The sequence below is a fragment of the Cryptomeria japonica genome, chromosome 8 (genome assembly GCF_030272615.1).
Source record: "Cryptomeria japonica chromosome 8, Sugi_1.0, whole genome shotgun sequence".
In the NCBI taxonomy this organism is placed as follows: Eukaryota; Viridiplantae; Streptophyta; class Pinopsida; order Cupressales; family Cupressaceae; genus Cryptomeria; species Cryptomeria japonica.
In genome coordinates this window covers 736,539,220-736,564,325 of record NC_081412.1, presented here as the reverse complement: position 1 = coordinate 736,564,325, position 25,106 = coordinate 736,539,220, and positions in this window count along the sequence as shown.

Below are 25,106 nucleotides of genomic sequence, written 5' to 3'. Positions count from 1 at the left end.
AGAAGCAAATCTACCTCATGTATATTGGAGAGAGGCAGTAAGTACAATAGTCTATGCATTCAAAAAAGTTCACATCAAAGGTGAAACTAGTAATACCTCTCATGAATTATGGTTTGGTATTACTCCTACTCTTAAATATTTCAGAATATTTGGAAGTAAATGCTATATTAGAGGAGATGAGTATATTGGAAAATTTGATCCTAGAAGTGATGAAGGAATATTTCTTGGTTATTCATCTGAGAGAAAATCATATAGATGTTTTAACAAGAGATTGTAGAAAATTGTTGAGAGTACAAATGTGAAAATTGATGAATAGTTTAGAAGAACTTCAAGGTATATAGACTCTAAACCGCTAAGAGAGACACTGACAAATGAACCTACAATGAACACACCAGTACATAATGAAGACCTAGTTACACTAGTATCATCTAAAAAATCCATAGTAACTGAAGAACAGCAGCAAACAAAGACACCCTGGTATGTAAGATTGAATCACTCTGAAGATCAGATAATTGGGAACAAGTATCAAGGAGTTATGACTAGAGGAAGACTAGAAAATGAAGAGGTATGTCTTATTTCTCAAATTGAACCAGCATCAGTTGACATGTGGAGATAAGCACTGGATTAAATCTATGGAAGAAGAATTAGAAAAAATTGAAAAGAATAACACATGGACATTAGTTCCCTGTGTAGTACCCCTGCCCTAATCAATTTCTAATCTCGGTTTAATCTTGGTTCGTTTATCTTAATATAATGATTATAGTCAGATGTTTGATTTAATGCATAGCTGTTGATGTGGTTTTCACACTAGGTTTATGCAAGTTGTTCAGTGTTCCTTTTTCGTGGTATTAATATCGGGCTAACGCTTTCATTAAGTTTATATATGTATGCATGTATGACTCTTGGTTGCAGGAGATTTTAGGTACAACGTCGCATGAGTGTGAGGTTCGTCTTCACCTGGATTTACAGGTTTGAGTGTACCTCTTTAATCCTTAGAGTTGGATTAGGTGGTCGTAGGACCCTAGTTGACCTTAGTCGTGTTGAAGCGAGCATCGTCAGTCGTCGTCAGTATTCCCTTTTTATTTGGATTTGCGAGTCATCTGTCTGGTTGACCTTCTTGGTTTGCATGTTTGGTGTGTATGGTTAAATTGATTAATTAGTCCTTAGTAATTATTTTGATTAAATATGTGTTTGTGCATTAAAGATTAATGGACTAGATTAATCGGGATTTCGTTATGCGATTTATCATTGATATTGGATTGCTCATCTTAAATTGGGAGTAAGTACAATTAAATGGTTGATTTTGAATATTAAATGCATTTTGTATATGCTGTTGAAAAAGAAATATTTAAATTTAATTGCAATAGAATTAATTTAATCTTTTGGCATTTTTGAAATAGAAAGGTTAAATTTCAGTTGAGTGAGAAAATCAATTTTAAATGGGATAAGCAATTCAATTTATTGATATAGTTGGAAAATAGTAATTTTTGGGAATTATTTTTAAATAAAAATTTTAATTCCAAAAATGAAATTTTGGTCAACTCTTCCTTATAACCTAGACTTTTGGAAAATTTTGGGATGGATATTTTTGGAAAAATGTTTGTTGGAAAAATATTTTTGGAAGAAAATTTGGGGGTTTTGGAGGAGGAGAAATTTCTTGAGCCTGCAGGTTGGGCTCCTCACTGAATCTTTTCCAGGATTGCTATAAGAGGTAAGATTCTGGTTTATATTTTGGTTCTTTGCTTATCTGAAATTGTTTTGGATTTTGGAAAAATCTGTTTGTGGAGATTAAAAATAAATAAAAATCTCAGCTATTGGGGAAAAAAATGATACAGTTGTGATTGTAATTCCAATCCAATTCCTTCTTGTTCTATTTCCATTTCAATTCTGAATTATGGTTGCTCTGGTTGTTTTTAAAATTCAAAAAAATAAATTTGAGAATGGCTGTTCTTCAATGAAATTTGTTAAAATTCTAAGTTAATGCTTTCTCATTCAAGTTTTAATCAAAGATATCTGCCTGTTGGTTGATATATGAATGTTAATCAATCTTATTTGGCCAATATGCTGTTGGTTTTGGAGAAATTTTCCCCTTTCCTGATCTGGGTATTTTAAAATTTCAATGGGAGAATAAAAAAAAAATTTATTTTATTCAGTCTCTGTGAGACTGTGTTTTTCTTGTTGCTGTGTATGAAATTCTTTATTAACAGCAATTTAAAAAAAAAATAAAAAAAAAATTATTATAAAAAAAAAAAAATGTTGATGTCTTATTGGGAGCTGCGTATCCCATTGGGATAGCAGCGCACCCCAAGGGAGCTTCGTGCTTCCCTTTGGGAATAGTAGCGCTCCCTTTGGGGAGAGCTGCGTGCTCCCTTGGGAAGCAGTGCTTCCCCTTTGGGGGCTGCATGAGCCTCCCATGGGGACCACGTGGGGTCCACGTGGAAACCCCCTCCCCCTTTTTAAATTTGTATTTTTTTTTAATTATTTTTTTTTAGTTTAAAAAAAATAAAAATTAATAAATAAATTTATTAGTTTAAAAGTTTTTTTTATAAAGTGTTTAATTAATTATTAATTAATATTAATATATATATTTATCAATGAGTATAAATGTATATATGTTGATTAATACTTAATTGGATTATTATGCAAGATTAAATATTAATTGTGTATATTTTGGGAAGATGAAATATTGTTTATATTGGAAATTTTTTTGAGATAAAACATACTTTATTCAAGAATATATATTGTTTGAAGATTTTAATGATATAGGCCACCTGGAAATGTTAGAAATGAATATTTAACCCTTGGACATTATGAATTTAAACGATGTGCTTTTGGAAATTTAATTAAGTATCATTTGGGAAAATGGTTTAGTTACTGATATTCTCATTTAGTAAAATGAACGGTTAATTTATATTTTTTCCTTTGTTTGAGAAATAGACAATGGTACTATTGCAAATTGTGGTATTGTTCTCACCTGGTAACGGTGATTTTCCGTCAGTGCATTTTGGAAACTTAGATCAATCAGAGAATTGGATCAACTGTTATGCTTAAATCAATATGAGAAAATATTGTCTTTTCCGATTATTGCCTATGCGAGTTTAATTTCTGTATTCGCTTTTGCTTATGTAATGGTAAGTCGTGCTTTGTTAATAGGACCCTATCGTATGGAATGATTTGGGGTACCTGTTTCAGTCCTCGGTTCCGAGTTGACTATTGTTTTGTGGTGGTGTCGTATTGGGTCATATCCCCTATGTGGATGTCGAATGATGATTCGTGGTTGACCTTAGTCGGTCAAGTCTCTAGTTAGAGTACCGTCTGTCAGTGCACCTCGTATGAAGTCATGTTTGACCAAATGGCGGATTTCTCCATTTTAAACTCCGTTCGTCTAACCATGTCTATTCCTTGGTCTTTGAGTTCGTCTGAGTATAGTCTAGTGTCATATGGGAAAGTGGCTTTCGATTGGGGGCCGCGCCCAAAGTGGCTGCTGGGTAACCCATCGAAAGTGAGTCTAATAAGTGATAACCTATCAGTAGATTAGGATGTAATCTCTAAGTAAGATAAACATGCCTCACACATGGGACGAGTGCTAACATAGACTCGACATGCCGTGAGAAGGCCTAAAATGGCAAACCATCATCCTTGTCTTCACGAGAGGATGTGTGGGTCCACATGAAGCTTGGATGGGCCAGAGGCTTGGATTAGGTTGTCAGGGTAACCCAGTGTATGGGGCCGGGACCTATGAAGACCTGCCATGGTAACCATACTAGGTTGTGCGATGACACTTGTCCCTACGTTCGCTAGTGTGTTGTCGTTTTGTCCTATTAGGAGCACCTTTTTGGGTCGTCCTTTTGTCTATGCCCTTGTAAGTTCTTGGTTTCATGTTAGACCTTGGGTGGTGATGGCTCAGTTTTGTGGATGCTCTCATGGACCTTTGTATTAGTTTTGATTATGTTCAACTGGATCCTTTTCTTTTCAAGGATCGTTTATGTATTATTGACCGATGCGGTCGCTTGTATATTGTTCATATTTCACCTTGATGGCAGGATTGTAATGGTATAACCTCTTGTATTCCTAACTTTATTATTTATCAGAAGGGTCTTGCAGTTGAGCAGACCCGGAGATGTAGCCCTTTAGGGGTGAACTCCGAGATCGTTATGGTGTTATGTGATGTTATTCTCTTATGTTTCCCTTATGTAACTTTATCATGTATGAATAGCTCATGTTAGAATGTATAAGTGGATAAGATGGAATTAACTTTAAATGTTTATATGCAGTTCTTTCTTGAATGCCATTTTGATCGAATGCATAAGTGGTGTAGATGAGATTTATCGTAGATGCATGTATGCAATCATATTTTAAATGCAATAAATTGGAATATGAAAGAATATAACTTAGATTAATGGAATATATTCAGTTGTTGTTAAGGAAATTAAGTATGCTTGAAGATCTCCTATGTTTATGACGAAATTCTAGTTAGTTAGAATATTAGATGTATGGCTTGTATTTTTATGAAAAGCTTGAATGAAGATTATGAATAGATCTTAATGGTTGAATCTTTGCTTGTGGTTTACATTTCCATCTTCTGAAAGAAATTATCCTGATTAAGAATTATCTCGTTATTAAGATAATCAGCTTATTGGATTAATTGTGGGAGTTAAGTGAATTGTGAAATTTAAGTAATCTCGTTGGGAAACTCTTTAGGTGTTAGTTGATGTCTTCCGCTATGTAATCTGAATCTTTGATATCTTGTTGTATCTTAATGTTGTGTAACTTTAAAAAAAAAAAATTATTGCGCTCTATTCTTGTGTTTTGGCTTATCCCTTCGGCGTTTCCTGGCGGGGCATTACACCCTGGCCTAAAGACAAAAATGTAATTGGAACAAAATGGGTATTCAGAAACAAACTTAATGAATATGGTAAGGTAATCAGAAATAAAGCAAGACTAGTGTGTAAGGGATATTCACAGAAAGAAGGAATTGATTATAATGAAACTTTTGCACTCGTAGCTAGAATTGAGGCAAACAGATTATTTTTGGCTTTTGCAGCACACAAGAACTACAAAGTATATCAAATGGATATTAAATCTGTATTTCTGAATGGAGATCTTGAAGAAGAAGTTTATATTGAACAACCTATTGGATTTTCTTTTACAGATAACAAAGATATGGTTTGTAGGTTAAGGAAAGCCTTGTATGGGTTGAAGCAAGCTCCAAGAGCTTGGTATGCTAGATTGGATAAATATCTTTTGAAGATTGGTTTTTCTAAAGGTAATGCTAATAGCAACTTATACTATAAAGTGACTAATAATGGCATCTTAGTTATAAAAGTTTTTGTTGATGATATAATCTTTGGAGGAGAAGATGGATTATGTAAAGAATTTTCTATTAAAATGCAGCAAGAATTTGAAATGTCTATGATTGGAGAGATAAAATTGTTTTTAGGATTGCAGATTTCACAGACTGATAAAGGTATATTCTTGAGTCAATCTAAGTACTTGAAGGAGTTACTAAAGAAATTTGGCATGGAAAACTCTAAACCGGTAACCACACCTATGACTACAACTGACAAATTATCACTAAGGGATGAATCAACACCTGATAATTCGACTAGGTACAAGTCTATGATAGCAGGTCTACTGTATTTGACACAAACAAGACCTGATATTATGAATGCAATGTGTATTGTTTCAAGATTTCAGAGTAATCCTAAAGAAAATCATGAATCATCAGTAAAAAGGATTTTCCGATACTTACAAGGCACTACAAATCTTGGCTTATGGTATCCTAGAGATTAAAATTTTGAATTATGTGCATACATAGATGCAAATTAGGCAGGAGATGTAGGTGACAGAAAAAGCACCATAGGTGGAGCATTTTTTCTTGGAAGCAGATTAATTTCTTAGTTGAGTAAGAAACAAAGTTGCACATCTTTATCAACAACTAAAACAGAATATGTTGCAACAACAACTAATTGCACACAGGTATTATGGCTTAAGCAAATGTTGAAGGATATAAAGGTAAAATGCAAGGAACCTATAACTATATATTGTGATAATACAACAAAAATTGATATATCTAAGAATCCGGTACTACATTCAAAAACTAAACATGATTCTATCAAATTGAATTTTCTGAAAGAAAATGTTGAAGCAAAAGAAGTGAAATTGGTTTATGTGAATACTAAAGAACATATTACAAATATTTTTACTAAGCCTTTGCCTAAGGAGACTTTTGAATATCTTAGAGATCAGCTTGGCGTTATACCCCCACCAATAGAGACTTAGATAGTTGATGTTTGTCATCAACCAACATAAATAATAGAGAAATCTTTTATTCTGACTTTGATGAAGAGAGCTACTTCTCAGGGGGAGAAGTTGGTATTTTGTATTTGAACCGGGTTTTTGTATTGCTTTGGCATTTGATGTCAAAGGGGGAGAGATATCTATGGAAAAACACATTATCTTTTGGGGAGATATTATTACTCTCTGTATCTGTATTTTAATGATCTCTTTGGGAGATTGTTGGTTTTTGACTTTTTTGGCATTTTTGTTTTGGCACTTTGATGGTTTTTCCATCTTGTGTTGCCATCAATGCCAAAGGGGGAGATTGTTGGTATTTTGGATATGTTGATATGGTTTTGTCATTGATGTCAACACTTATCAACACTGGTCAACCTATTAGCACTTGGACAATTGGTTATGTTCACCAGCAAGCAAGTGACTTATGCACAGTCACTGGTATTTGGTTCACCGGTAGGATATATTGTTCATCGGTATTTAGAATCACATGGAGAATACTTGGTTATGTCAAAGACATTGTTTTGACACTTTGTCTTGGAGATTTTTTCATTGGTATATTCGAGTTTGCATATTTTCTGTTATCGACAAATAGGTCCAGGTTTATACACTGACAGGCTTATCCATTCCAGATCAACATGACACGTCATAGAGATGATTTGTTATTATTGTAAATACATTTGAGCTGACATCATACATTGGTTATTATTTCTTTGTAATTGATTTTATTGTAATATCTTTTAGTGAACCGACCTACTCAATTGGTCTTAGGTTAAGGTATAAATGTAAGATCTCATTTATGAGATTAAGATATGCATCGGAAAGAGATTGTAATAAGGTATATGCGAATATCAGTAGAGCTATACACACAGACATCATTCAAGATTGAAGGAAGGTTTGAAGAAGGCATATCAAAGCTAAACAGGTATTGAATCCAGCATATGGAGATGCTATTTTGAGCAGTACATTATCTTTGGATTTAATCATCCAATTGTAGTCAGTGTGACTCTCATTTGTGATTGAGAAGTGAGCTCTAGGTGCTTGGCCTTTCTACATGTGCAGAACCCTTATTGTATACACATACTATCTATAGTAGTATCATCTAATTGTGGGTAGGGTTTCCCATTGTGGTTTTTCCCCTTACATGGTTTCCGCATACAACTATTGGTGTTATGTGTTGTGGATGTTATTGTCTTTCTGTTTCATGCATTAATCTTTACCAGTACTACAATTAACTGATAAACTATCTAGCAGCATTAAGTTTGGTTTACTGGTATTAAGTATTAAGTTTTGGTTAAGTTAATTTTGGTTTGAATTCATTGGACAACTGATTCACCCCCCCCTTCTCATTTATCTTCGGGACCTAGCACTTTGTCGTCAGTATATCACTGCAATGTTCTCTTGCATAGAGAAAATGCTAAAAATATTAGATATTGGATCATGAGAACATAAAAAATTATCAGACGCATGACAAAAAACCTTCACATACAATGAATGTGTGATGTTTTACACCAATGCATGACATTAAACACCAATGCGGAACAATAAAGGCTTATGCGTAACATTAAGCACCAATGCATAAAGAAATGAGCTAATACATAACATTTATAGTGAATGCGGTATGCTAAGCACAAATGTGGCACATTTACAACAAATATGATATGTTTAGCGCAAATGGGTGAAAATCGACAAGCTAATGCGCTACACAAGGAAAAATTGGACATTGCAATTTTTTTTGAAAAATAGCAAAAACAGGCAAAAATTTAGAAAAATACCATGTCGTCAGTCCTAGGAGGTCTCTGATATGATCGTACTCAGTCAAAGAGGTACAATCGAGCTCTATAACCAACCATGATGATCAAATACTCGCACGAAAGAACAGAATTCGCAAAGAAAACCAAGAACTTACCAAATTGCAAATGATCAAATGAAAACCTACAATCTCTATTTATATCTTGAAATTAGGGTTTTTTGCAACCTCGATGCTCGTGGTCCCCACCAGCTTCAAACAACTTATAGCCTACTCAAATGATCTTGAAATTGAATGAAACTTCACAAGATTGCTCACTATATTGATATTGAAAATATGATCTCAATTTTTTAATTTTTTGACCACCTTTTCCAAGGGGGCATATTTACACTATACAGTGGTACCAAGGCATACTAGGGCAAAATTTTTCATTTTCTTTGAAACAACGTCGTTTCAACATTGTCTCAAAGAGGGGAAAATGTAGACACCTAAAAATGTCTCATTGATCATATACTAATTATTCTTCTAATTGATTAATGTTATCCTGTCATTCATCCCTCATAGCAAGAGTAAGTCATCCTACAAAACTTTATTTGAGTCTTTATCTTGTTAAACATTCCTTGGTTCAATCCTTAATCCACTTGTAAATCATCTCTTAATCCAAAGCACCAAGTTTCAATGGTCTGTTTGCACCTCATGAACCCCTTGAACCATTTTGAAAGGAGTTCGTAAAGTTCATTTAGGTATCATAGGTTCTAGGTTGTGTCTAAAATATTTTCAGACTAACGTTCACTCAAGTGTTTTGCAGCAGTTCTATTTCACGACCACAGATGTTGTCTCATATCCTCATTCTCTAGACCCTGAACCATTTGAACCTAGCTCAAACAGTTTAGTGATGTTCAACATGTTCGATAAAGTTCAAAAGGCCAGCGACAATTAACAAAAGTTAATCTTTTCAAAGTAAATTTTCCTTGGCACAGTGTACGCTTTGAACTACCTGAACCCTCATTAAGTCAGTTCAAATTGTTCATGCATGTTCAAATCAGGTGGGTCCCATGGACTAAAAGACATGATGGCGCATTTATTGCTAAGTATGATGAAGATTGAACCATATCTCAGGTGACATCAACTGGCTGATTTTTGAAGGCAAGTAATCATTTTTGGGAATTGGTGGTTACCCCAAAAATGCCGCCATGCATTCAATAAACATGTGTGATATAAAATCCCATGCTTCGCATAGTTGAGTTGATGGCCAAAATTAATCCACTAAATGAGCTTTTATCTCTTCATTTGCTATAAGGTATGAAGTGATTAATTTCTGAAACTTGTTCTTCATTGCTAAGGAGTGTTTGATAGAAGGTTTGTCTACTCATTATCCTTTGATTGGTTTCAACTATGAAGGTGATTTTTGATTCCTATCTCCTCTAGTGTTTTTTTTTATCTATTTTTCTCTCTCGTAATAAAATATTGCTGGGGGAAATAAGGGTTGGTATTATAAATTATGAAGTCCACTCTGCACCTTTTCAGAAATATTTTCAATCTTGCTTGCACAGAACCCATTGTCAGTGATACAGACTTGAAAGGAGAGAATTTAGAAGTCTTGAAGGAAAGGGTGTTTAAAGGAATTGATGGTTCTTTTGGTTTAGAAATTCTAAGTAGTGGCCTCATAGAGGCAGCAGCCTTTCCTCCTACCATCCCTTGCCCATAATTAGTTAGGGAGTGCATTGCGAGGTATGATCCTATTTCTGAAACTATCAAGAGATATAGTGGTGAAACCCTCCCCGCGATTAATAGGGAAGTCATTTCTTCTATTTTCAAATTGAATATTATAAGTTCTCAAATTTTTATCCCCCCCAATTAGTCACTAAGTTCAATGCAGATAAAACTGGACACCAGAACAATATAGCGAAGCATTGGTTGAAAGTTCCTTAGAGGGGTGGCTCTAGGCTGCCAAAATATCCCAACAAAAATTACATGCTTCCCCACATCCATGATGTTATGTTACTGTTACACCGAGTTAGAGGTTCAGCCGAGGCCTATAGCTTCAATGATTGGATTTACTATTATGTGCAACTGGTGTTGGAAGGAAAGCAGTATCTTGACTGGGCAGAGCTTATTGCCGACTCCATGAGGGAACAGCTGAGCATGGCGAAGAAGTTCAAGCAAAATTTCTTTATGTTCTCATATTTGATATATTGTATGGCATGTGTTAAAGAAATAATGGGGATACCTCAGCAACTTGTTGAAGGAGATGTTTCTATGTATGACTTTTACCCCATGTTACAAAAAGACAATGCATTGCAGGATTTTAGGAGAGTACATAATGCTTTCCTAGGAGACTTGTGTTATGAGTTAAAAAGAATGAAATCTAAAAGGATGTTTGGAGATGCCCAAGCATTAGTGAAAAGATATGGTAGTTTCTTTGTTCAGTTTCCTCGTTTCTTTTATATACGGGTAGGTGGTTTTGAAGAAGAGCCTTTCAAACTTCCTCACTTTTGTTTCGATTGTTTCATCCTTATTGAGATCTGTAGGCAGTTGTCTACCATAATTAAGAAATCTCAACCCAGAGATAAATGGGAGGATCACTTTCCTATTCAATTGGGCATTTTATCTTGGAGTTCAATGTCAGATGCATTGAGCATAGGAGCTGACTTGAAGAATTTCAATTTTCCATTGTATCATGAAAGGAAGGGCTTTGATAATAAAGGCTTCTCACGGAGTCTTGGTTTAATGTCGCATCTTCCAATCCCACACTTGGAAGAGTTTTGGGAAAATTGCGGTGATGAGCTTGAAGTGTTCAAAAGAGGAAATATGAGAATGGTTCTGGAACATGTAGTTTCACTGCAAGTGAAAGTTGATATAACTGGGATTAAGGAGGATTATGCAGAGCTTTTTGAACCTAAATATCTAGACCAAGCTGAACCCGAAACACCCTCTATTAATTGGGATGTGGAAGAAGAGGATGATATACAACTTAGAATAAAGAGAGTCTTGGAATGAACCACAGATTGAGTTAATAAGAAAAGAGCAATGAAATTAGGCATCAAGATTGATCCTACAAGAGATAATGTGGTTTCTCTATGTTCCCCAAAACATTTTTCTAACCCCACTTCTATGCCTGTTCATGCAGGTAAACATAAGAAGTCATCTCAAACCAAGCACGACCCTAATCCTAATTTTAACTTTCTTTCCCCTCGATGTACAAGGTCATAGAGTGTTGCACAAAGGAAAATGGACCAAGTCAAAGATACAGAGGTAAAAGACAAGATCCTTGATACTCGGATTTTTGGGGTCGAGGACCTTGATAGTCACATTATCAACACTATGGATTCTCATGCAATCATTGTAGCCATGACACCCCCACCTAAAGTAACTAAAGGAATAGCTAGTTCAAATAAAACCCAAATGTTTAACTAGTTCAGTAAGCAACAAATAGAGCTTCATCCCAGTGTCCATCCTAATCCAAGACATGGTGGTCAAATAAATGGAGAAGGGTAACAAATAGAAGAAGTTCAAAACAACAACCAGATTAGATGTTGATGAAAAGACCGAGAGGTGGGTTGCTGAAATTGCCTCTTATAAGCCCAAAGATGAGAATAAGGAAGTAAATGCAGAGGATTTTGAGGTCACCAAAGTGGATCTCGGGAACATGAGCAGGGACTCTAATAATCACCTTTTCCAAGTGTCAGCTAAGAAGATGCTCACGAGATCAAATAAACATGGACAACAGAAAAGAGAACTGAAACAACATATCAAGATTCTAGCTCAATTCATTGATAGCATAGGCGGTTTTAGAGCACTTCCCATATTGCATGCTTCAGAAAGTTTCGATCCTACTTCACTAGAGAACAAGAAACTGATGAATCAAGTTCAGTGAGCCAAGAGTATCGCAGGGGCCGTAGAGAAATGGATTGAAGGAGTGATCAGAGATGGTGAAAAATATATTACAAACTCTTGGAAGCTATGTGATGAAATGCAAAACCTCACTGCAAAGATTTAGAATCAGATTGTGCCATGCAAAAAGGATGAGAATAAATGGGAAAATGTATTACCCATGCTCACCAAGATAGAGGAATATGGAGTCACAAAGTTTTTAGTACAAAATTTAATTAAATTGGTAACTGATGAGTGTCAGCTCTTCGTATTGAAGAAAACTATAGCATGGCGGGTAATTACATTCAAGTCTGTGATTTCTAATGTTAGGGCCTCTGTTTATGAGCTTCAAGAACTTCAGTGTAGCTTGGTCAATGATAATAAAGTGGTTAACCCAGACCATGATTGGCAACTGAGACTTTGTGGGTTGAACACACAGGATGTAGTAAAGGCATTTAGGCTGCACATGGAGAAAGTTAAGGCTAAAGGCAATTTCACTCCCGAACATATAACATAGATCGCCCGAATTGAGTCCATGACATTCATTGGTAATGATCAATTACCTAAGCATGCCGAGAAAATGGTGAAACACAGGTGGGACAAGGAAGCTTCTAAAGCAAAGATCTTTGCGATGAAAAATCCAAGTTAGTCTATAATTTAGGAGCTCGCAACTGCCCACAATGCCCAAAAAAGTGGAGGAGAGGATGATGATGGAGAAGAGGCATAGCATGATGCTAATGTTTTATTTTTATTTTATATGATTTTCATAACTTTGCAATGACTTCGGGACATATGTCCCCTAAATACTCTATTAGTTTTTATAACTGCTTCAGAGGAGGTCGATTTTCGAGGGAGACCTCCTGTGTTCTTTTAAAGGACTACTATAAATTAGATTAAGATAGATAGAGAAAGGGTTAGAAAATAGATGAATATTTTTAGAAGTTTTAGTTTGGTCTGAAGGAAGTGATCAATTTTTTCAGAATCTAAACTTGGAAAGAATTTATGCATGTATTTTTATGTCTTTGTTGCATGAAATACATATATAAAGATCATATGCATTTTGAGGTGGAAAATATTTGAGTTTGAATCCCTGGAGTGGTATTTCTTTGAAAATATTAGTCTAATCAAAATTTCTATGATTGCCTTTCTGATGATGGATATTGTTATCAATCTGGCACTTCTTTCTGTGTTATTTGGAAAGATTTTCAGTTGAAAAGAGACTTTGCTTCTCTTGTTTGTTCTTAAGAAGTATTGAAATTAGTGTTATTAAACTTTGCTTTGATTTCCTCTGATATTCATGGTGAAGTGCTTCATAGAGAATTATCTTGAAATATTTTATATGTTCTCTTTTCACCTTACCTCAAATCACGATGAGAATTCTTGTCCTGATATGATAAGGCATGTCCAAATGGGAAACACTAAGGATGAACTCGGAGAATTCATTGGAGCAGAGAAGATTCAAGAAGTAACTGGTGACTCTGGATCCTTTTACCTTGAATATGAATCAAATTCGGAAAGAGGTGGAAATATTTTGGTAACTCTTGAAAACCCTGCATGTGCAATCCTTACAAGGAATCAATGAACCTCCTAGCCTGCTCCTTTTGCGAATTCTACTGGAACTAATTTCAATGGTAAGGATCCTACAAGTAATGATTCCTCCTTTCATCCAAAGACTCCTGAAGTTAAGATTTTACAAAGGAATTTTGAAAGTAAAAAAAGTTCTTCTCTTTCTCCCTCCTTTTACATAATTGAATTTTGCAAAGCTTCAACTGTTCAACTTTCTACTGTCGAATATTTGAAACTGAACCCAAGGGAATTAGACAAGTTGGCCAAATATGTAAAAGGAGATCCTACCTCAAAGTCCTTAGTGCATAAGTGTGTGGTTGATAATGATTTGTTAGCTGCTGAAACACCTACATCTACTTCTTTCCCTCCCACTGACTTAATTAATCCATGTGCCTTTCACAATGTTGAAGATAAGCTTGACACTGAAGTTCTGAAGCCCGAACCTTTTTATATCTCTCTCCTCCTAAACCGTCAGACATAGATTCAAGGGTGTCAAATAACATAATGCCATCATCTGTTGCTAGAGCTTTAGGTTTAACACTTACTAAAACATTTGGGAGATGTTACTCGATGGATGGGAAGTAGGTCCCTCTCATTAGGTAGGTAAAGGATGCTCAAGTAGTGCTTGCAGCATGTCCTGATAAAAGGGTGAAACTGACTATTTTGGTTGCTCACATTCCTGCAAGTTACAGGATGCTTTTAAGTAGGACTTTCTGTAAAGATCTTGGAGGTGAAATCAAGATGGATTGGTCAGAAGCTATCATTCCACTAGGAAAATAGAAGATCGAGCTTGAACTTAAACCAAAAAATAAATATACAATCTTTCCTTCTGATAATCCCAAAGCTCAGATTTTGTTCCAAGAGTGTGAATTTGGAAATTATCTCATTCTTGCACCTGATAAGGAAGAATTAGAAGAAGTAGCTGATAAACAAGACGAATTGTGGCAAATGGAATTTGATGGAAGTTGTGCCAACTCTAGTTCAGAAGAAGTTGTAGTTCTACTTTCCCCTAATGGTAATGTTTTCCCTTTTTCCTTTAAACTAGATTTCAAGAATACAAATAACACTGTGAAATATGAGGCATTACTTTTAGGGTTGAATGAAGCCAAATATAAGGGCATTAAATTGCTCAGGGTTAAAGGTGATGCGGAGCTGATTGTTAAACAGGTAAGAAATGTTTATTCTATTAAAAATGATAGATTAAAACATTATAGAAATAGAGTTTAGGATGACATAGAGTTTTTTTATGCTTTCTCAATTGAAGCTATACCAAGAGAGCAAAACACTAGGGCGGATTCATTGACTGTTTCTACTTCTCTCTTATTACCCAACCCGGACTTTAAGAATAATTCTTATAGAATTGAAATCATTTATAGGACTAGTGTCCCCAACAATGTGAACCATTGGCAAGTATTCGATACAAAAGCTCAGATTAGAGATTTCATGGAGTGTACTTGTTCCTTTGTCCAATCATATTTTGAAGATTTTGAAGATATGTGTAAAGAAATTTGCCCAGATCTTGGTATTGATTCTAATAAGAGTTTCATTCATCTTAAGGGAAAAAAAATCCTAAAAGGTTTGGTGACTCTAGAGAGGTTTTTCACCTGTAATGATGTGTTCACTAGCAAGAAAGTTCTTGATAATGACAGTAAGGTGGGTTGTGAAAAGATCAATCTGTGTGATGAATCTAACCCCAAAATGGTAACAATCAGCAAATGTTGTTCTTTTGAGGAGAAACAAATGCTCAATGAGTTATTGTGAGAATACATTAATGTGTTTGCTTGGTCTTACGATGATTTGAAGGAATTTAGGAATGGTCAGTTTCAACATCAAATTCTATTGAAGCCTGGTGTTTCTCCTTTTAGATAAAAATTGAGAAATTTCAATCCCATGATGGTAGAAGCAATTTTTAAGGAGGTAGATAAAATGCTTAAAGCTAGGATTATATATCCAATTCATCACTCCACTTGGGTGGCCAATATAGTACTTGTGAGGAAGAAAAATGGGGAAATTCGGATTTGTTTAGATTTTCGCAATCTGAATCAGGCAAGTCTTAAGGATAACTATGCTTTACCCAATATGGACTATATTTTACAGACAGTAGCTGGATTGGAAATGATGTCAATGTTAGATGGTTTTTCTGGCTACAATCAAATTAGTGTTGCAGAAAATGAACAACACAAGACAACATTCATCACTCCTTGGGAACGTTTGCATATAATTGTATGCCTTTTGGTTTGATTAATGCCGGAGAAACTTTTCAAAGGGCCATGGATTCTTCTTTTAGGGATTTCTATGACAAAATTAATGTTGTCTACCTATATTATTTGACCGTGTTTTCTAAAGATAGGAAAAATCATCTCAAAGATCTTAGGGCAGTTCTACAACATTGTCAAGAACATGGTATTTCCTTGAATCCAAAAAGTCGGTTTTTTGTGTAACTGAGGGCAAATTATTGGGGCACATCATTTCGAAGGACGGTGTCAAGATTGATCCAAAAAGAGTCAATGCAATCCAACACCTCAGCTTGCCTTCAAACCGGACTGGAGTAAGGTCATTTTTCGGTTAGGTAAACTTCTTGAGAAGGTTTGTACCCGAATTTGTAGAAACTACTAAGCACATCATCAGCTTGTTGAGTGAGAAGTATCCTTTTAAATGGATCGATGAAGCCAAAGAAGCCTTTGAAAAGATCAAGAGCTTAGTTGCCAATGCGGCAACCCTCATCAACCTAGATTTTAGAAAGAATTTTGTCATATATTGTTATGCCTCAGAACATACAATGGTGGGAATATTATTACAGATAGATGAATCTGGGACTGAAGAACCTATAGCATTCATGAGGGTCCCTCTTAAGAAAAACGAGCTTAAGTATTCACTCTCTGAGAAACAAACCTTTTCCATGGTTAAAGAAGTTAAACAATTTAGGTATTATATTCTACACTCTCACTCTATGGTGTTTGTTTTAGACTCTGCAGTGAAAAGTATTCTGACTCAGCAGGAAGTTGGACTTAATAAAAGAGAAACATGGGTAACTAAAATTCAGGAATATGATCTGGATATTCATCCTACAAAGATGGTTAAAGGACAGGGCTTATGCAAATTAATAGTAGAAAATAAGATGGAGACAGAAAGAGAGCCACCATTAACTCTATTCGTTGGGTTGCAAGATACATGGTTTTCTGATGTAGCTTATTATTTGACGTATGGTAGTTGCCTAAGTCATTTGTCAACTAAAGAACAAAGGAATCTCAAATTGAAAGCAGCTAAGTATGTTATTTGGCAAGACATTTTGTACAAAAAAGGTTTGGATGGTACCTATTTGAGATGTGTAGATAAGCCTCAACAACAAAAGCTTCTGGAAGTTTATCATGATGAAGCCTGTGGTGGACATTTCTCATCCTCGGTAACCACTTTTAAGATTTTAAGAAACTATTTTTATTGGCCTGGTATGTTTCGTGATGCATATACTTATGTTAAGGGATGTGAAAAATGTCAACTTTTTTCTAGAAAACCACATTTAGCTGCTCTACCTTTAAGGCCTGTGGTAGTGGATGAACCTTTCAAACAATGGGGTATTGATTTCATTGGTCCCATAAATCCTCATTCCAATCTTGGCCATATGTATATTCTAACAACAACAGATTATTTTACTAAGTGGGTAGAGGTTGTCCCCACTAAGAAGGCAAACTCAGAGGTTGTATGTAATTTTCTTGAAGATTGCATTTTAGTCCGTTTTGGGGTCCCTCAGAAGATTGTTGCAAATAATGCATCATATTTCTCCTCTCAAGAGTTGACTATGTTCTATTATGAACATCTAATTACTCTTTCACATTCCTCTGATTACTTTCCGCAAGGTAATGGGTTAGCAGAATCAAGCAACAAGAACCTGGTAGCCATCATGAAGAAGTTAGTTGATGATAATGCTCGGAACTGGCATAAAAAGGTATATGAAGCCTTATGGGCGGATAGAATTACTCCTAAAATAGAAATTGGAATGGCACCTTATGAACTAGTGTACGAGATTGGTGCGAAGGTTTCTTTACCTCTGGAATTGGCAGCGACGAGACTTCAAACCGTAATTGAGGACTCCTTCTTCCAAAATGCTCTAGAGAAAAGAGTCATGTACTTGATGAAGTTGGAAGAGGAAAGAGAGATGTTAGTGGATAGAATTACTGAGCATCAAAATAGGGTGAAGAAAATATTTGATATGAGAGCTTGACCAGGAGGGTTCCTAAAAGGAGATGAATTACTGTTGTGGGACAAAAGAAGGGAACCAAAGGGTGCCCATAGAAAATTTGATTCATTGTGGAAAGGTCCGTTCAAAATCCATGAAGTGGTGGGACCGAATGCATTCAAACTGACTTATTTTGATGGAATGGTTATGCCCTATACCTATAATGGACAAGACTTGAAGCTCTATAAACTTTGAAATCTATGACCAAGAGTTCTTGTACATAGTAGGTTATATTGTTTGTTTTGTGCCTTTTTGGTGTGTGTCCTTTTTGTCCCCTTTCTATTTTTGCTGTGTGAAACCAGAGATTTAGAGTTCTTTGCATTTTTTGCAAAATACAATCCCCAGTCAGAGCCAATGTTATCCTGTCATTCATCCCTCATAGCAAGAGTAAGTCATCCTACAAAACTTTATTTGAATATTTATCTTGTTAAAAATTCCTTGGTTCAATCCTTAATCCACTTGTAAATCATCTCTTAATTCGAAGCACCAATTTTCAATGGTCTGTTTGAACCTCATGAACCCCTTGATCCATTTTGAAAGGAGTTCGTAATGTTCATTTAGGTATCGCAGGTTCTAAGTTGTGTCTAAAATATTTTTAGACTAACGTTCACTCAAGTGTTTTGCAGTAGTTCTATTTCACAGTTGCAGATGTTGTCTCATATCCTCGTTCTCTAGACCATGAACCATTTGAACCTAGTTCAAATAGTTCTGTGATTTTCAACATGTTTGATAAAGTTCAAAAGGCCAGCGACAGTTAAAAAAAGTTAATCTTTTCAAAGTAAATTTTCCTTGGCACAGTGTACGCTTTGAACTACCTGAACCCTCATGAAGTCAGTTCAAATTGTTCATGCATGTTCAAATCAAGTGGGTCCCATGGACTAAAAGACATCATGGCACATTTATTTCTAAGTATGATGAAGATTGAACCATATCTTAGGTGACGTCAACTAGCCGATTTTTGAAGGCAAGTAATCATTTTTGGGAATTGGCGATTACCCAAAAAACGCCGTGATGCAGAGCATCATGAAAAACCAATCACAACTCTAGGATCATTTTGATCCATCCATATTTTAATCATGATAAAAATTTATTAGAGGCATATTTCATCATTCTTCAACAATCAATCAATCAAGAAAACATAAACTTAATCTAGGTATCAAACTTGCCAACTTGCTGCCCCTTTGGATAGACCTATACACAGAGGTCTATAACTTTCTACAAAGATGTAAAAATATCAATCCCTTCAGTTAAACTCTTAATAACTATATTATAAACAACATATACAAAATTCATAAAGATCCAACGGTGCAATAAAAAGTTATCATTTATGCACCGAGACCAATTTTGACTATCATAAATCTGGAAAATGTATGCTTGCTACCTGCTAGGGCATCATATTTCACAAAAAATACTTAACCAAATGAAAACAATACCATACTCAAATGAAAGACCTCAGATTATACTTTCATAATATGCAAGTAATTAATTTTTCCAATGGTGAAATCACAAGATAAGTAAAAACCCTTTCCAGCAACTCCATTTAAGACAGTTTAAAACCAGTTTTCACCAAAATCTTCATAACTTCCACAAATATAAACAAAAATGCCTCAGACCAAAGGGAAAAGAAAGAGGATTCACATATATTTCTAGTAAGTCTATTTATAGGTCTTAATAATCTCATATGATTTCATACCATATGCTGCAATGTGACTATTCTCAGGAAGTATCAAATCTGCAATTAACAACTTTCACCAAAACTTCCATATCTTCTTCATTTCTAAACATAATCACTCCAAACCAAAAGGAAAAGAAAGAAAATTAATATATATAACTATAAATTATACATATACAAAGGTTTCCAGGCCATACATGGTCATACAATTCCTGGAACCAACACAAAAACTGAAAAGCCAATCAAAATAACAATAGTAGAATGTACCAAAATGTATCCAAAATGTTCTCCTTTCTTCCCTTTCTTTTTTATCTTCTTTGGAACTACCATAAAATATATTTTTATAGAATCTTGATTATTTTTGACCTTACAACTACCTCTCATAACCAACTTTTAACCCCTTTTTCAACTTTTGTTGCATTTTTGCAACTTTGTTTGACAATATTTTGTTGCCAAGTTGACAACTTTTACACTTTTGCACAAATGACTTTGTGGCTTTATAAAAACATTCAATACATGTCCAAATGACCTATTTACTTAATTTTACATACTTTTTAACATCCTCATGGCCTTTAATATGATTTTGACCTTTTGACCAATCTAGGCCTCTGGTGGACAACTTTTGCAAATTGGCTTGATAGCCTTACATATGTTGGTTCAATGACCTTAGTAACATTATAACAATATCAAAAATGACTTGATTGTCTTCCAAACTTCCTTTATTGCAAATGTACCTCTTGGTAGTGCTCTTGTGCCTAGGTTCTCTTGCACCACACCACCATGCATTCAATACACACGTGTGATGTCAAATCCCAATGCTCAGCACAGTTGAGTTGACAGCCGAAATTAATGCACTAAATGAGCTTTTATCTCTTCATTTTCTATAAGGTATGAAGTGATTTCTGAAACTTTTTCTTCATTGTTGTGGAGTGTTTGATAGAAGGTTTGTCTACTGGTAATCCTTTGATTGGTTTCAACTATGAAGGTGAGTTTTGATTCCTATCTTCTCCAGTGGGTTTTTTTAGCTGTTTTTTTCTCTCGTAATAAAATATTGTTGGGGGAAATAAGGGTTGGTATTTATGAATTATGAAGTCCACTCTGCAACTTTTTGGAAATATTTTCAGTCTTGCTTGCACAGAACCCATTGTCAGTGATATAGACATGAAAGGAGAGAATTTAGAAGTCTTGAAGGAAAGGGTGCTTAAAGGAATTGACAATTCTTTTGGTTTAGAAATTCTAGGTAGTGGCCTCGTAGAGGCGGTAGCCTTTCCTCCTGCTATCCCTTGCCCAGAATTAGTTAGGGAGTGCATTGCGAGGTATGATCCTATTTCTGAAACTATCAAGAGAGATAGTGGTGAAACCTTTCTCGCAATTAATAGGGAAGTCATTTCTTCTATTTTCAAATTGCCTGATTATAAGTTCTCAAATTTTTCTCCCACCCAATTAGTCACTGAGTTCAATGCAAATAAAATAGGATGCCAGAATCATATAGCGAAGCATTGGTTGAAAGTTCCTCAGAGGGGTGGCTCCAAGCTGCCTAAATATCCCAACAAAAATCACATGCTTCCCCACATCCATGATGTTATGTTACTATTACACTGAGTTAGAGGTTCAACCAAAGCCTATAGCTTTGATGATTGGATTTACTGTTATGTGCAACTAGTGTTGGAAGGAAAGCAGTATCTTGTCTAGGCAGAGCTTATTGCCAACTCCATGAGGGAACAACTAAGCATGGCAAAGAAGTTCAAGAAAAATTTCTTTATGTCCTCATATTTGATATATTGTCTGGCATGTGTTAAAGAAATAATGGGGATACCTCGACAACTTTCTAAAGGAGATGTTTCTGTGTATGACTTCTACCCCATGTTACAAAAATATAATGCATTGCAGGATTTTAGGAGAGTACATAATGCTTTCTTGGGAGACTTGTGTTATGAGTTAAAAAGAATGAAATCTAAAAGGATAAGATGCCTAGGCATTAGTGAAAAGATATGGTAGTTTCTTTGTTCAGTTTCCTCATTTCTGTTATATAAGGGTAGGTGGTTTTGAAGAAGAGCCTTTCAGACTTCCTTGCTTTTGTTCCGATTGTTTCATCCTTGCTAAGATCTGTAGGCACTTTTCTACTGTAATTAAGAAAGCTCAACCTAGAGATAAATGGGAGGATCACTTTCCTATTCAATTGGGCATTTTATCTTGGAGTTCAATGTTAGATGCATTGAGCATAGGAGCTGACTTGAAGAATTTCAATTTTCCACTGTATCATGAAAGGAAGGACTTTGATAATAAAGGATTCTCATAGAGTTTTGGTTTGATGCCACATCTTCCAATCCCACACTTGGAGGACCTTTGGGAAGATTGCAGTGATGAGCTTGAAGTGTTCAAAAGAGCAAATATGAGAATGGTTCTGGAACAGGTAGTTTCACTGCAGGTGAAACTTGATATAAGTGGGATCAAAGAGGATTATCTGGAGCTTTTTGAACCGGGATATCTAGACCAAGCTGAACCCAAAATGCCCTGCATTAATTGGGATGTGGAAGAAGAGGATGATATATAACTTAGAACAAAGAGAGTCTTGGAAAGAACCATAGATTTGGTTAATAAGAAAAGAGCAATGAAATTAGGCATCAAGATTGATCCTACAAGAGATAATGTGGTTTATCTACGTGCCCCAAAACATTTTTCTAACCCCACTTCTATGCCTGTTCATGTAGGTAAAAATAAGAAGTCATCTCACACCAAGCACGAGCCTATACCTATTTTGAACTTTCTTGACCCTCGATATACAAGGTCATGGAGTGTTGTATAGAGGAAAATGGACCAGGTCAAAGACACAAAGGTAAAAGACAAGATCCTTGATACTCAGATTTTTGAGGTCAAGGAGCTTGATAGTCACATTGTCAACACTATGGATTCTCATGCAATCATTGTAGCCATGACACCCCCACCTAAAGTAACTAGAGGAACAACTAGTTCAAATACAACTCACAAATGTTTAACTACTTTAGTAAGCAAGAAACAGAGCTTCATCCCAATGTCCATCCCAATCCAATACATGGTGGTCAAATACATGGAGAAAGGTCTCAAACAAAAGAAGTTCAAAACAACTACCAGATTGGATGCTGATGAAAATATCAGGAGGTGGATTGCTGAAATTGCCTCTTATAAGCCCAAAGATGAGAATAAGGAAGTAAATGCAGAGGATTTTGAGGTCACCAAAGTGGATCTCGGGAACATGAGCAGGGACTCTGATAATTACTTTTTCCAAGTGTCAGCATAGAAGATGGTGATGAGATCAAAAAAAGATGGACAAGAGAAAAGAGAACTGAAACAGAATATCAAGATTCTAGCTCAATTCATTGATAACATAGGTAGTTTTGGAGCACTTCCCATATCGCATGCTTTAGAAAGTTTCGATCCTACTTCACCAGAGAACAAGAAACTAATGAATCAAGTTCAGCGAGCCAAGAGTATCGTAGGGGATATAGAGAAATGGATTTAAAGAGTGATCAGAGATGGTGAAAAATATATTACAAACTCCTGGAAGCTATGCGATGAAATGCAAAACCTCACTGCAGAGATTCAGAATCAGATTGTGCCATGGGAAAAGGACGAGCATAAATGGGAAAATGTATTACCCATTCTCACCAAGATAGAGGAATATGGAGTCACAAATTTTTTTAGTAGAAAATTTAATTAAATTGGTAACTGATGAGTGCCAGCTCTTTGTATTCAAGAAAACTATAGCGTGGCGGTGGTGGGTAATTACATTCAAGTCTATGATTTTTGATGCTAGGGCCTATGTTTATGAGCTTCAAGAACTTCAGTGTAGCTTGGTCAATGATAATAAAGTGGTTAACCTAGACCATGATTGGCAATTGGGACTTTGTGGGCTGAACACACAGGACGCAGTAAAGGCATTTAGGCTGCACATGGAGAAAGTTAAGGCCAAAGGCAATTTCACTCTCAAAGATATAACATAGATCATCCAAATTGAGTCAATGGCGTTCATTAGTAACAATCAGTTGCCTAAGCATGCCAAGAAAATGGTGAAACACAGGTGGGACAAGGAAGCCGCTAAATCAAAGATCAATGCGATGAAAAATCCAAGTTAGTCTATAATTCAGGAGCTCGCAACCACCCATGATGCCTAGAAAATTGGAGGAGAGGATGGCGATGGAGAAGAGGCATAGCATGATGCTAATGTTTTATTTTTATTTTATATGCTTTTCATAACTTTGCAATGACTTTGGGACATATGTCCCCTAAATACTCCATTAGTTTTTATAACTGCTTCAGAGGAGGTCAAGTTTTGAGGGAGACCTCCTGTGTTCTTAAAAAGGACTACTATAAATTAGATCAAGATAGATAGAGAAAGGGTTAGAAAATATACGAAGATTTTTAGAAGTTTTAGTTTGGTCTGAAGGAAGTGATCAAGTTTTTCAAAATCTGAACTTGGAAAGAATTTATGTGTGTATTGTTATGTCTTTGTTGCATGAAATACATATATAAAGATCATATGCATTTTGACTTGGAAAATATTTGAGTTTGAATCCGTGGAGTGGTATTTCTTGTCAAGTATTAGTCTAATCAAAATTTCTATGATTACCTTTCTGATGATGGATATTGTTATCAATTTTGTTCTTCTTTTTGTGTTATTTGGAAAGATTTTCAGTTGAAAAGAGACTTTGCTTCTCTTGTTTGTTCTTAAGAAGTACTAAAATCAGTGTTATTAAATTTTTCTTTGATTTCCTCTGATATTCATGGTGAAGTGCTTCGTAGAGAATTATCTTGAAATATTTTATATATTGCCTGGCCTCTCATCGAAGAATGAAGTAGGCAGCCTTACGTGCTTTCTGGTTAAAAACATATCAGTTTATTTAGTTAGATTATTCCCTGAATAACTCATGGAGGGAGTTGTACCTATCTAAAATTCAAAGGGAAGTGATGCATGTCACACTTACCCAATTGTTTAGTTGAACTTTTGTCTTTCAAAGGGGTAATAGAGCTTAAAATCAATTCGATTTAAAGGACAAAATCTGTTGTCTAACAATTAAATAATTCTTTAATTATTTAATTAAGATTACTTAATCTTATTCTTCTAATTTCATATTTCCTCATAATCTTACTAATCATTCCATTTCTTATTCTTTCATCATTTAATCATTTTAATCATTTTAAACATTTTAACCATTTTTTAATGTTAATTAAATATTTATTATTTAATTAATTCTTATTAATTCCCCAATTTAAATAATCTTTATTATTTAAATAGATTCTAATTTCTATCTCTAATCAATTAATCATTCAACCCTTTTCTAAATATTAATTAAATATTTATTATTTAATTAATTATGATTTAATCCTTTAAAATAAATAATCTTTATTATTTAATTAAATTCTATTTCTAAAATAATTAAATAGTTTCTTTATATTATTTAATTAGCTAATTAATTCTTCTAATTTCTTCTAAATTCAATTACATGTGCATGATTTCAAAAATCAAATTGAAAATCAAAGTGAAGTTCTAAATATATTCAAATACTAAATTGAATTTAAAATAAATCCAATTATTTGAATTAAATCTCATGCAAAGAATAAATTGAAAATATAAGTTAAAGTACAAGCACATGCTAAATTAATTAATTCAATCAATTAATTAATTAAATCATTTATCTCTCCAATCTCTATTTTCATCTTTTAGTTATCTTTTTCTAAAT